Source organism: Pongo abelii, chromosome 19, assembly GCF_028885655.2.
Source record: "Pongo abelii isolate AG06213 chromosome 19, NHGRI_mPonAbe1-v2.0_pri, whole genome shotgun sequence".
Classification (NCBI taxonomy): domain Eukaryota; kingdom Metazoa; phylum Chordata; class Mammalia; order Primates; family Hominidae; genus Pongo; species Pongo abelii.
This window is the reverse complement of record NC_072004.2, coordinates 86,055,126-86,069,072: the sequence shown is the minus strand read 5'-3', so window position 1 is coordinate 86,069,072 and position 13,947 is coordinate 86,055,126.

Genomic DNA, 13,947 nt, shown 5'->3' with positions numbered 1-13,947 from the left:
TATTTCTGTATAAAGTGATAATTTTGCTTTCTCTTTTAGAAACTATTTGAACAAACATTCATACAAATATTTTCACTTATTTTACCTGTTTTTTAAACTTAAGACCTGACTGAGGGCACTGCAAATTATGCAATCTATTTTATTAGGGTTAAAACTGATATCATAAAAGGGTGGAAATTTTGGTTTATCTGTTTAATATTTTTGCTGTCTTTCATTTTTAGAACTCATCTTGGATATTAGATGCTTATTAGTTTAAATAAATTTCCACATATTAGATGAAGTATACATGAAATATTAGTAACATAGCAGGTATTTTCCTTTTCTATAGTTCCTAGTACAATTCTAATAAAGAGAAACAACTAAAGAAAAAAAAATTCAGATGATCAGAAGTGATTCTGATTTTAAGTCTTGAAAATAGGTAAATTTAGTTCAATTATTTGAGATACTTTTATGTAAAATTCTGAGTTTGTCAGCGTAAGATAAGAATAACTGTTATGTCTGTTTTACAGAGCACTTAGATTTTGTGAAGGATAATATATTAGGATATAATTAGAAATTAAAAAATCATCTTTTGAGATCAATTTATATGTGAATCCTAGAAAAAAACATGCTTTTTAGTTTGCATTTTGGATGATGAATTGGAAAGGTTGTTATTTTACTAAAGTGTTCTGTTATGTCTATTTGTGTTATTAAGTGAGATGAGATAACGTATATACAGTATCCAACTCTGTTTTAAAAGGATAGAATATATCATTTCAAGTAATAAGGTCCATTTATCTAAACTTTATATTTGTTTGGGTTGGTTCCTGAAATAGACCATGAAACCAACTTTCTTATAAGATTTGAAAAAAAATCATAACTGAACATAGAAGAATATCTAACAAATTTTTAGTTAACTACATTAAATATAAAATTATGACTATAATTTTATGTATAAATTTATTTTACCTTTTTCATTTTGTAAGACCCATATTTTGGTAAAGAATGATATATTTGGTGGGTAGATGAAATATCATATTTGTATATATATGTACCCAAGCCTATTATAAAGTAAAATATAACTACATTATATATATGCATGTGTAGTTATATATATTTGTATAGTTATATTTGTTAAATATAAAATAAATATTCACAAAAAGACTTTGTGAGGTTATCCACCCTAAAATATAGCTTGTTGAGAGAGTACTGTACTGGTTGTAAGCCCTTAGATTTTGAGGATAATTGTTTAGAAAGTCAATATGTACAATTTTTTAAAAAGTTTGAATTCCTACCTCACTCCATATGCCAAACAGTTAAATTCAAATAGAAATCATTTAATGAAATAAGAGCAAATACAGGTGATGTTTTAAAATAAACTCTAAGTGAAAATCTCTATTTAAGAATATCATTAAACCAAATAATAAAAACAGAAGTTTAAATTCATCATTCTAACTGAATTAAAACTTAAATTTGTACACAAAAAAAAAAAGGAAAAGAAAATTTGGTAATGAGGACTTTGATGCTGAGCAGGTGTTCCAACATCACTGCAACCACAACACAAGAATCACTTAAGAATTCTCTACCCTGAACTCCCAGACATATTCAAGGAAAAGGTGCTCTGCCAGCTAGAGGACTCTCTCTGTTGTAATAAATAGCGTCAAACATAACAAAGTCTTCAGAAAACTGGAATAATTCAGGCAGGAAGATAGTAACATAGTGAACAAATCAAAGACCGAGGCCAGAAAGATGTTAACATTTGTCCAACCTCTGCTCTATCAATTATCAGCTCCAACACAACAATATATGAACATATATCATCTCTATTTCTCATGTAATCATTCATAAATACCTCCAAGATATTTAATATATAGTTTTGTATAGGTAACATAGAGGGATGGATACTGGGGACATACCCCAGCACCTCCTGAGTGATAGGAGTTTAATGTATTTTGGTGACCAGCTGTCCCTTGCCTTAGGTTTCTGATTTGCATTAAACAAATAGAGAGGAATTTTAGGTATAAAATAGTATCAAAGAGACAATGGGGAACACGTAAGGAAAGAACTAGACAAAATTCTGAATCAGCCAAGATGTAGTAACTCAGCTTTCGGCAAAGAGAACAAGACAGATGTGATGGAGGGAAAATGGCACAGAGTTTCACAGCAGGTTGACATGATTGTGTATGATGAGCAGCGTGGCCTTGGCTGCCCTCAGCCTCATTATATTTACCTGCCTGAAGGAGCAAGTGATAAATGATCCATAAGATAAAATAGCATTGTTTTTGAAACATCAGGATCTTAGAAATACTGGGTTCAAACTCTCTTTTTATGTAGGATCCAGTATCAGGGCGTCAAGGGTTGGCATGGATTTAGGCCCCTTCAGTTGGTATGGATATCTACCAGAGTAAAAATCGCAAGTTTCTAAGTCAGGTAAGCCAATCTATAGTCTATCAAAACCTCATCAGGCAAGAAAGAATCCAGATGGGTCATGGGCTCATAAAACCAAGAAGAAAACTAATGAGAGCTCTCAATTTGGCAAAGTCCCCATCCTTAACAGAAAGCTTTTGTTTGGAAGCATAGAACAAGACAGGGTTGTTTGTTGTGTGGAACTCAGTGTCTCAAAGAACTTTCCCTGGGCATGGTAAAACCAGGTTAATTAATTAAACAACCATTTATTGACACCTGCTATACAGGGTAGATTAATGCTGACACAGTTACACTCTTGGCTGAGAGAAAGTGTTGCTACTAAATTAAGAATAAAGACTGTGTGAACTGTTTCCATTTTATTTCAATTTGCAACTGAAATTTTATCTTTACTTTTTAATTATACTTTAATTTCTGGGATACATGTGCAGAACGTGCAGGTTTGTTACATAGGTATACATCTGCCATGGTGGTTTGCCGCACCCATCAACTGTCATCTAAGTTTTAAGCATTAGGCATTTGTCCTAAACATCACACACCGAGGCAACTGAATTTTTTACTGGGCATGTATTTTTTACTGGGCATGTATTTTTCGCAAATTCTTAGGGCAGCACCAGGCATATATCCCTCAGAACTTTCCCTCAAGCCTCAGACTACTTTTCCAGAATATTGGTTAGACACTACTCACTCCAAATATCAAATCATCTCTCCTTCATCACGCATGGTAAACCAGCACCGATGTTTGTGCTTCAGAATTTGTATATCCAAAACTATTACGATAATCTGAAAAAAACTGTGAGTGTTATACACACGCACACGTGTACTTTTTTTCTGTCAGTTTCTCACTTCGCATTGTGCACATAGAGCCTCATTTTAGATAATGCAGTACACGTTTATTTAGGTCTACCATATTCAAGGCACCATCTCATCCTTGGATATAACAGCTTGAGGATTCCTCTTTGATTTAAAGCCTCTTCTCTGCTAAGTTTAACACAGAAATTTAACCTGTACCAGATTCCTTGGTATTGGAAACCACATGATAATTTCTGAACCAAAACACATTGACAATTTTTTGGATCCGTCATCATCATCACTCACCTGCTCTGTTCACTCTTCTAATGCTTCACTGGTCCTCAGCTATTCTTCTTTCTGGTCTTTCCATAAGCTTCCTATTTCTTCTGTCCAGACAGCTCCTACCCCAGACAAAGCAGGAACTCTCTCTCATATGCTTCAAGCCCACGTGTTAAAGTTACTTTTAAAGTGAGGCCTTCATAATCACTTTGTTTAAAAGTGTAAAAATCTCTTCCCTTAAACTTTTTCTCTTCGTTGAGTGTTTTAATCCATATCAATTAACATATTGCAACATGCTGTATAATTTGGTCATTTTATTTTTTTCCTTTACTGGAATGTAAGCTGCACAAAGGTAGGGATTTTTGTCTTTTATTGTACAACGAGGTGTTTCAGTACTTAGAAGTATATATGACACAGTGGCAATTCAATAAGTATTTGTAGAATAATGAATAAACCATCATCAGCCATGTCTCAGAAACTGTCTTATAGCCCTAATATGAGTTAAAACAATTTTCTTGAGTTTTGATAATAAAAATAAAAAGCATTGAAATTCCCCACTCTGAAGACTTTTTTTTTTATTGGGGGTAGGGGTTGGCATCAGGCTTAAATCTACATTTTAAAATAAATTACTTTTGGAGATGAGATTCTCTGAAATGTGTAATGGATGTATGGAAGAAAAGGCATAATGCAACTGCAGAATCATCTAAGTAATAGAAAAATAATTGGGGGGATATTATCTTGATATTTTAAAATTTGAAGATCTGGCAAAGGAATAAAGATAACATTTTAAAAAGTTGCTAATCATGACTATTTTTAATTTCCAAAAGTGTGGAGGGGCATAAGTCAAGAAGGATACCATTAGCTCAAACACTTGCCCTGTGTGCCGTCTCAAGCATGCTAATAGAAGTTTCCATGTTTTAGAACTTGGCAGGGAAATCCTTATAAAAATAAAAGTGATCCACTGTAAGTTTCCTGCAACTGGAGCCTCTATAAGTTATGTTCTTGTCTCTAAGCCAGATCAGGGTGGCAATGAAAATATTTGGAGGTAGTCCTGGCACATAACTTTTGACATTTAGGTAAAATTCACTGGGAAAAGAGTCATTTTAGGTTAACCTGAATCTGAAGGCTCATTATATTAGAGACATAAGCATTCATTTTTGCAGCTCTACGTTTGGTCTTCAAGCCAAATGTAGATGTTACTGTGGTCCTAGACGTAAAGTCACAGAATATGTTTAACCATCATGCCTAGAATAATGCTCACTTTTTGCTGCTCTAAAGCCCTAGATTTAAATATATCTGTCTATATAGATAGGTTATATATTATAATATTAGGATATATATATATTTTTCCTTTTTTTAATCAAAGGACTCCAATTCATTTTACCTTAAAAATGTGAAGTTTTATATATACGCTTCTGTATATTCATTTTCCTGGAGTAGACTTTCGTCCTTTTATCCTATCCAAATTGGGAACATCCCAGTCAGAGGGTGTGCAGGGCAGAGTCAATGATAGCTGAATCTTTCTAGCAGCTAGGTAAATGTCTTTGCCCTAGCCAGTTAAATGTCCCTACTGAGGGCTGTGCACATTTGTTCATTCTCTCAGGAAGCAGGTTCAGGCAGAGCTTTTTCCCAGTGGCTACAATGTAATTAAGACCCTACAGCTGATGACGGTATCAGGGGCAATGGCACCAACCAAGCTGGCAAATGCCATGGGATGATGATCTGGGGGAGGTGTCCAAATCGTTTCATCACATGTCATGGCATTGGTGATGCGGGTATACCTCAGAGATATTGTGGGTTCAGGCCCAGACCACCTCAGTAAAGCAAATATCACAACAAACAAGTCACACAAATTTTTTGGTTTCCCGGTGCATAAAAAAAAAGTTATGTTTGTACTACACCATAGTCTATTAAGTGTACAATGGCATTATGTCTAAACAATGTACATACTTTGGTTAAAAATATTTCATTGCTGAAAATGCTAAGAATCTTCAAAGCTATTATTGAGTCATGATCTTTTGCTGGTGGAGGTCATGCCTCATTGTTGATGGCTGCCGATTGATGAGAGAAGGGGTTGCTGAAAGTTTGCATGGCTGTGACAGTTTCTTAAAATAAGATAACAATGAAGTTTACTGCATTGATTGACTATTCCTTTCTGAAACGCATGCTTGATAGCATTTTATCCACAGCAGAACTGATTTCCAAGTTGGAATCAATCCTCTCAAACCTTGCCACAGCTTTATTAACTAAGAAGTTTATGTAATATTTTAAGTTCTTTTTTGTTATTTCCATAATGTTCACAGGAGTGGATTCCATCTCAAAAAACTCTGCTTATTCATAAGAAGCAATTCCTATCCATTACAATTTAATCATGAGATTGCAGAAATTCAGCCACGTCTTCAGCCTCCACTTCTAATTCTAGTTCTCTTGCTAGTTCCATCACATCTGCAGTTACTTCCCCTCCACTGATGTCTTGAACTCCTCAGAGGGTTGGAATCAACTTCTCCAAAACTCCTGCTAATGTGGATATTTTGTCCTCCTCCCGTGAATCACAAATGTTCTTAATGGTATCTAGAATGGTAAAGCCTTTCCAGAAGATTTTCAATTTACTTTGGCCAGGTCCATCAGAGGAATATGGCACCTATAGCCTTATGAAATTTATTTTTAAGTAGGAAGACTTGAAAGTCAAAATTACCCTTTGACAACAGGCTTCAGAGTGAATATTGTGTTAGCAGAAATAAAAACAATATTCATCTCCTTGTACATTGGCAGCAGACTTCTTAAGTGACCAGGTACATGGTCAAGAAGCAGTAATATTTTGAAACAAATCTTTTTTTTCAAAGCAGTAGCTCCCAACAATGGGCTTAAAATATTCAGTAAGCCATGATGTAAACAGATATGTTGTCCTCCAGGCTTTGTTGTTCCATTTATGAGCACAGGCAGAGTAAATTTAGACACTTGGATTTGCTAAATGGGTATTGGCTTCAACTTAAAGGTCACAAGCTATGCTTACCACCTAACAGAAGACTCACCCTGTCTGTTGAAGCTTTGAAGCCAGGTATTGACTTCTCATCTATAGTTGTGAAAGTCCTAGATGGTATCTTCTTCCAATATTAGGCTGTTTTATCTACTTTGAAAATTTGTTTTTTTAGTGTATCCACTTCCATCAACTATCTTAGCTAGATTTTCTGAATAACTTACTGCACCTTCTACATTATACCTGCTGCTTCACCTTGCACTTTTATGTTGTAGAAACAGTTTCTTAAACTTTATGAACCAACACTTAACCAGCTTCATACTTTTCTTCTGCAGCTTCTTCACCTCTTTAGGCCTTCATAGAACTGAATAGAGTTAGGGCCATGCTGTGAATTAGGCTTTCATTTTAGGGGATGTGGTAGCTGGTTTTATCTGCTATCCAGACCACTCAAACTTTCTCCACATCAGCCATAAAGCTGTTTCACTTTCTTATCAATTGTGTGTTCATTGGAGTAGCACTTTTAATTTCCTTTGAGAATATTTTCTTTGCATTCACAAATTTTCAAACTGGTGCAGGAGGCCTAGCTTTTGGCCTATCTCAGCTTCTGACAGGCCTTCCTCCCTAAGTTTAATCATTCCTAGCTTTTGATTTAAAGTGAAAGACAAGCGACTCTTCCTTTCACTTGGATACTGACAGGCCATTGTAGAGTTATTAATTGGCCAAATTTCAATATTGTTTTATTTCTGGAAATAGGGAGGCCCAAGAAGAGGGAGAAAGATGGAGAAACAGGCAGTGATTGGAGCAGTTAGAACACATACAACATTGGTCAATTAAGGTCACTGTCTTACATGGGTAGGGTTTGCAGCACCTCAAAACAATTACTATAACAACATCAAAGATCACTGATCGCAGATCACAGATTACTATAATGGATATAATCATAATGAAAAAGCTCAAGCAATTTACAGATTCAATGCTATTCCTGTCAAACTACCAATGATATTCTTCACAGAGCTAGAAAAAAAAAAACTATCTTAAAATTCAAATGGAACCAAAGAAGAGCCTGGATAGCCAAGGCAATTCTAAGCAAAAAGAACAAATCTGGAGGCATCACATTACTCGACTTCAAACTACACTACAGGGCTACAGTAACTGAAACAATATGGTACTGGTACAAAACAGACACATAGACCAATGGAACAGAATAGAGAGCCCAGAAATAAGGCCACACACCTACAGCCATATGATTTTCAACAAAGCTGACAAAAACAAGCAATGAGGGAAGGAGCCTCTATTCAATAAATAGTGCTGGGATAACTAGATAGCCATATGCAAAAGATTGAAACTGGATCCCTTCCTTACACATGCACAAAAATGAACTCAAGATGGATTAAAGACTTAAATGTAAAACCCGAAACTATGACAATCCTAGAAGAAAGCCTAGGCAATATCATTCTGGACATAGGAACTGATGAAGATTTCATGATGAAGACACCAAAAGCAATTGTAACAAAAGCAAAAATTGATAAATGAGATAAACTTACGAGCTTCTGTACAGCAAAAGAAGCTGCCAACAGAGTAAAGAGACAATGGGAGAAAATATTTGCAAACCATGCATCTGAAAAAGATCTAATATCCAGCATCTATAGCAAACTTAAACAAATTTACAAAAGAAAACGAACCCCGTTAAAAAGTGGGCAAAGGACATGAAGAGACACTTCTCAAAAGAAGACATACATGTGGCCAACAAGCATAGGGAAAAAAGGACACTATCACTGATCATTAGAGAAATATAAAACAAAACCACAATGAGATACCATCTTACACCAGTCAAAATGGCTACTATTAAAAGGTCAAAAAATAAAAGATGCCGGCCAGGTTGTGGAGAAAAGGGAACCCTTACACACTGTTGGTGGGAGCATAAACTAGTTCAAACATTGTGGAAAGCAGTATGGTAATACCTCAAAGAACTGAAAGCAGAACTACCATTTGACCCAGTAATTCAATTACTGGGTATATACCCACAGTAATATAAAGCATTCTACCATAAAGACACATGCATAAGAATGTTCATTGAAGCACTATTCACAATAGCAAAGACATGGAATCAACCCAAATACCCATCAGTGGTAGACTGGATGAAGAAAATGTGGTACATACACACTATGGAATACTACACAGTCAGAAAAAAGAATAAGATCATGTACTTTGCAGGAACATGGGTAGAGATGGAGGCCATCATCCTTAGCAAACCCACGCAGCAACAGAAAACCAAATACCACATATTCTCACTGATAAGTGGGAGCTAAATGATAACAACTAATGAACACAAAGAAGGAAACCACAGACACTGGGGCCTACTTAAGGGTGGAAGTTAAGAGGAGGGAGAGGAACAGAAAAATAACTATGGGGTACTAGGCTTACTACTTGGGTGATGAAATAATCTGTACAACAAACTCCCGTGACATGAGTTTATCTATTTAACAAACCTGCATGGATACTCCTGAACCTAAAAGTTTTTTTAAAAAAGAAAAAAGCTCTAAATAGGAATTATCAAAATGTGACTCAGAGGCACAAAGTGAGCACATGGTACTGGAAAAATGGTGCTGACAGACTTGCTCAACAAAGGATTGCCACAAACCTTCTATTTGTGAAAACACAGTACCGGCAAGGAACATGTGTAATTGACTTCCCTCTATCTCTGCCTGAACCTTATTCTCCATCTTTCTGTCAATGATGAGAACTACCTAAAACCCTTGCAATAACTTTATTGTCCACCTAAGTTAGTCAAATATGAATGTTGTTGCTTGTAAGCAAATATTCAGATAAGTGCAATATAATATGAATGCATTTTTCTCTGTACTTAATAAGGATAAAGCTGTTTATATGGCCTCTGTTGCAAAAACGTATTTTATTATATATGTTAAATTATATATATTATATAATTTAATGTTATATAATTTAATGTTATAATTATATATCATTTTATATGTAATAAAATAATATATAAAATTTTGTAGGCCTTTATTGTATTTTCTCTCTGAAGATATTCCCATTTTACATATTCTTTTAATAATTACTTGTACATTTTCCTAAAGTGTCACAAGCGCATTAACTGATTCTGTTATATTTTAGTGGTTTCATTGTTCATCATTATTTCTCTTCTAGCATGTCTTTTTCATCTTGGTTTATTTTTCAACCAGTGGAGTACTCTTTTCAGGAAGGGTAATTTGGGTTTAGTCTGTTCCCTTGCATTTCTGAAAATGTCTTATATTTTCTTTACACCTAAGCAATAGTTTAAATAAACAGAAAATTATTGAGTCTTTCTTTAAACCTTACATTTCTTTATATTATACTTCATTATTCCCTGAACTTTAGTTCTGCGAGGAGAAATCTCATGTCCACCTACTTCTTGTTTTCATTTGTATTTTTCTTTGACACCCTTATCTGTAGGTTTTTATAATTTTTTCCCATTTATCTGTGAAATTTTTTAAAAGAATATGATGTTTGTATTCTTATGTGTTCTGTAGCTTTTCGTTGTCATTTTTGGCATTAGCTGTGATTAAGGTTCACATTGATTTTCACTGTGGAGACTATTTTTCTTTTGCTGTTTTGTGTATTGCTTTTGTTTTGCATGCTATGTATTTTCCTTTCTGCAATTTCTTTTTGTTTATTTTTGTTCTGTTTTTGAGACAGAGTCTCACTCGATTGCCCAGGCTGGAGTGCAGTGGTGCAATCTCCACTCACTGCAACCTCTGCTTCCTAGGTTCAAGCAATTCTCCTGCCTTAGCCCCCCAAGTAGTTGGCATTACAGGTGCCTGCCACCATGCTCAGATAATTTTTTTTGTATTTTTAGTAGAGATGGGGTTTCACCATGTTGGCCAACCTGATATCAAACTCCTGACCTCAGGTGATCCACCCACCTTGGCCTCCCAAAGTGCTGGGATTACAGATGTGAGCCACCGCGCCCGGCCTGCAATTTCTATTATATGTGTACTGGATCTCTTTTATCTGTTCTTGTCTCTGACTTTTATCTTCATTCTGTAGTACTCATTTCTTCATTCTTTCTTCAAATTCTGAAATAATTTCTTCAGCTTCTCTTTGCTTCACATCTCTGCAGTCTATCTAACGCTCTCTGACTTCTTTACATTTTGATTGAGCTATCAATTTCTATTTCAGTAGCCTTCCTCTATCTTAATATTTCTTTTCATGACTACTATCTCTAGTTTAGTAAGCAGAGTATCATTCTGAGTCTTTGTGAAAGGTGAATTCAACATTTTATAACATTTGCTCTTATACCCCAAACAGTCCTATTCTTCGAAACTGAAATATACTTTCAGTTTCATGTAAATGGTTGTTCAATATTGAGCAATGAGATGATGTCAGAAACCATTTTGAATCTTTTTTCCAAAATGTTGGTTCAGATAAAGGAGGAGAAAGGAAACATTAATATTCAGCCTAGCTTTATTTTGTCAAATTGCAAGTCTGACAGCCTAAAGGAATCTGGAGGGAACAAGACAGGAGACTTGAAGTAAGCTGCCTTTTGGTGTCAAAAAGATCTGTTTTCATTAATATGCAGGCAACTTGCAATGAGCCGTGGAAGGCCACACCTTCTCTAATTTGCTTTTCATTAGGAGTATGGTACGACAGATCCTTCAAATCGCTTTAGGCACATCTGTGGAAGTGAAGTTTGAGGCCTGAGTGAAGAGGAGGCAGGGCCAGAAAGCCTTTGGCTCCCTGAAGATTTGAAACAAACAAAAATGTCTAATGCAAAATTTTAAGTTGTGAATTAAACATAAAATATCACATGAATTATATCCTTAATTTAGTAGCCAGGACTTTGAGCAATAGGGCGAATGTATTAGCAGTCACCAATCTATTGTTTTTATGCATTTAAAAATCTACATAAGGCCAGGCGTGGGGGCTCACACCTGTAAATCCCAACACTTTGGGAGGCCGAGGCAGGCAGATTACCTGAGGTCAGGAGTTTGAGAACAGACTGGTCAACATGGTGAGACCCTGTCTCTATTAAAAATACAAAAAAATTAGCCGGGCGTGGTGTTGCACTCCTGTAATCCCGGCTACTCAGGAGGCTGAGGCAGGAGGATCACTTGAACCCAAGAGGCTGAGGTTGCAGTGAGCGGAGATCATGCCATTGTACTTCAGCCTGGGCAACAAGAGCGAAACTCTGTTCAAAAAAAACAACAAAAAACAAAAAACAAAAAACAAACTACTTAAGGAGATATTTTTAAGTATGCATAAAATTATGCTATTATATTATTTCAATTCTGCTTAAGCCTGTTTTATTTTACAAACAACTATATATAAATTATTCTTCTGTTGGCTTCAGCCTAAATAAAGGTGTTTCCTACTCCTTCACTTATTTGGCAGATATAGTTGCTGTTGGAAAGTTGCAGAATAGACCACTATCTTAAGGAGCAAATGAAGTTGAAGTCTTTAGAACTGAGTGTTTTAAGTCAGAGCTTTATATAATGCAATCCCAGAAAATGATTGCCTCAGAGTCGAACCTTTTAATTAGTAGACTGATGATGAAGCAAAGATGGGGATTTTTAGTTTCAGAAAAAGTGAACACTATAGCAAAGTCAAGAGCTAGACATTTCCAACGCACTAAGAAACATGGGGAAAAAGCATCTCCATCATCTAACATAGTTTGTAGTTGGGGCTGCAAAGAAATGAATATTCTGACAAAAGCCCATCACTCTGTAAGTCACTGAAGATTTCAACATTGTGGAACGTTGTTCAAGAATCAGGAAATATCTACCAAAGAGAAACGAAACTATAAGAGGTTGGGAAGAGACTTAGGAAAGAGATCACCACTGCTCTGGTTTTTAGATATCTGCATCATGAGTTGTTTGGTCTGGAGTTCGTAAAGGTGAATGTAAGTGACACTGATAAGCTTCCAGGAAGAGATACAACTGTCCCTCACTTGCTTATTTCATTACTCAGAGCCATACTAGACTTCTGCTGACCCAGACAGACCCATGAATGGAGTATCACACACTCATGGGAGCATGAGACAGAATGTTCAACAAATGAATGATGCTAAAGAGAGCTCTGAGTCTATAACCTTGCTCATGCATCTTCTGTTACTATTCTAGAGCATAGCATTTTTCCTGTTACTGACAACAAAGATAAAAGTGTGTTGTGATAATGAGACATTCGAATGAATTGCTTTTAGATTTAGGTGAAGACGAAATAACATGATCCTGGGGCTTCTAAGGGCACATTGTGGTGCATAAAGCCTCCTGCTTCTTTAATTCCAGAAGTGAGAACTATAAGGGGTCTCTGAGTCTATTGTGTCATGGACTATGTCTCTAAAAAGTCAACACGATCACTCGGTTTTTTACCTTTGCAAATTATAGCAACTCCTGATTTTGTTTTTAAAGAAATCTATTTTTTAATGGCTGTTGACAACATTGTGTTGTCCCTAAGATTTTATTAATAAAAAAGATAAGATATGATGACGAGTTTTAGAGTTAATATTAAATTTGCTGAAGACACAAAATAAATAAACAAAAAGATTCGTTTCCATTAAGACCAGGTTAAGCTCATCAACAAACTTTTCAGGTTAACCTCATAAACAAACTTTTCATGAATAAAACTTAATCATTTTCAAGAGATCCTATGATCAATGTTTGATCAAGTCAAGCTGAAAATTTTAAATTTCCTTAAGCGATCACGCCATGTATAATTTAATTCCTCTAAATTTATCAAACACACTTACATATGTAACACATTGACTTTTCTGTTGCATCTAAAAAGCAAAACTAGAGCAAAACTCTCCAAAATATTTAACAACTTAATAATCTAAATGCATACATATGATGAAACCCAGGTTGGTTTGAACCTCGCAATACAGATTAAATATTTAGCCAAGTTCTCTTAAAATCTCAGTTCTTATGAAGTCCTCAGCCATAGCTAGGTTGCATACAAAATAATAAACTCCTTAAGAAAAGAAACTACTGGTACATTAAAAAAATAATTAACAACCCACACAGTGTTAGACATAGCAAGTGTTTAAAATGTCTACTAATTGAAATTCTTGATTTTACTTATAAGAAAACAAATTCTTGATTTTACTTATAAGAAAATATCTAACTTCACAACACAAGAATTTTTATCCAATTGCCTTCTACCATTTTAAAAAATGTAATTTTCCAAACTTAGTGAGTCAAGTTTACCATAATGAGTCAAAAATTCTAGTGATTTAAGTATAAACTGTGATTTTGCAATATACAGCATTACTATACCTTAAAAAGAAACATGTTAGTATGAAAGTATTTTCACATGGTTTTGAAATATGTTTTGTAAATATAACTCAATCTGATTTCTTTACAAATAAATCATTTTAATAAAAAAGAATATAGTAACTGAATTTACTAGGAAACAACTAATTTTCACACTATAACGGATCAAGGGCTTTTCTGTATTTTGTTAAGCCTGAATTAGTTAGAATGTCAGGAACCACAACACTT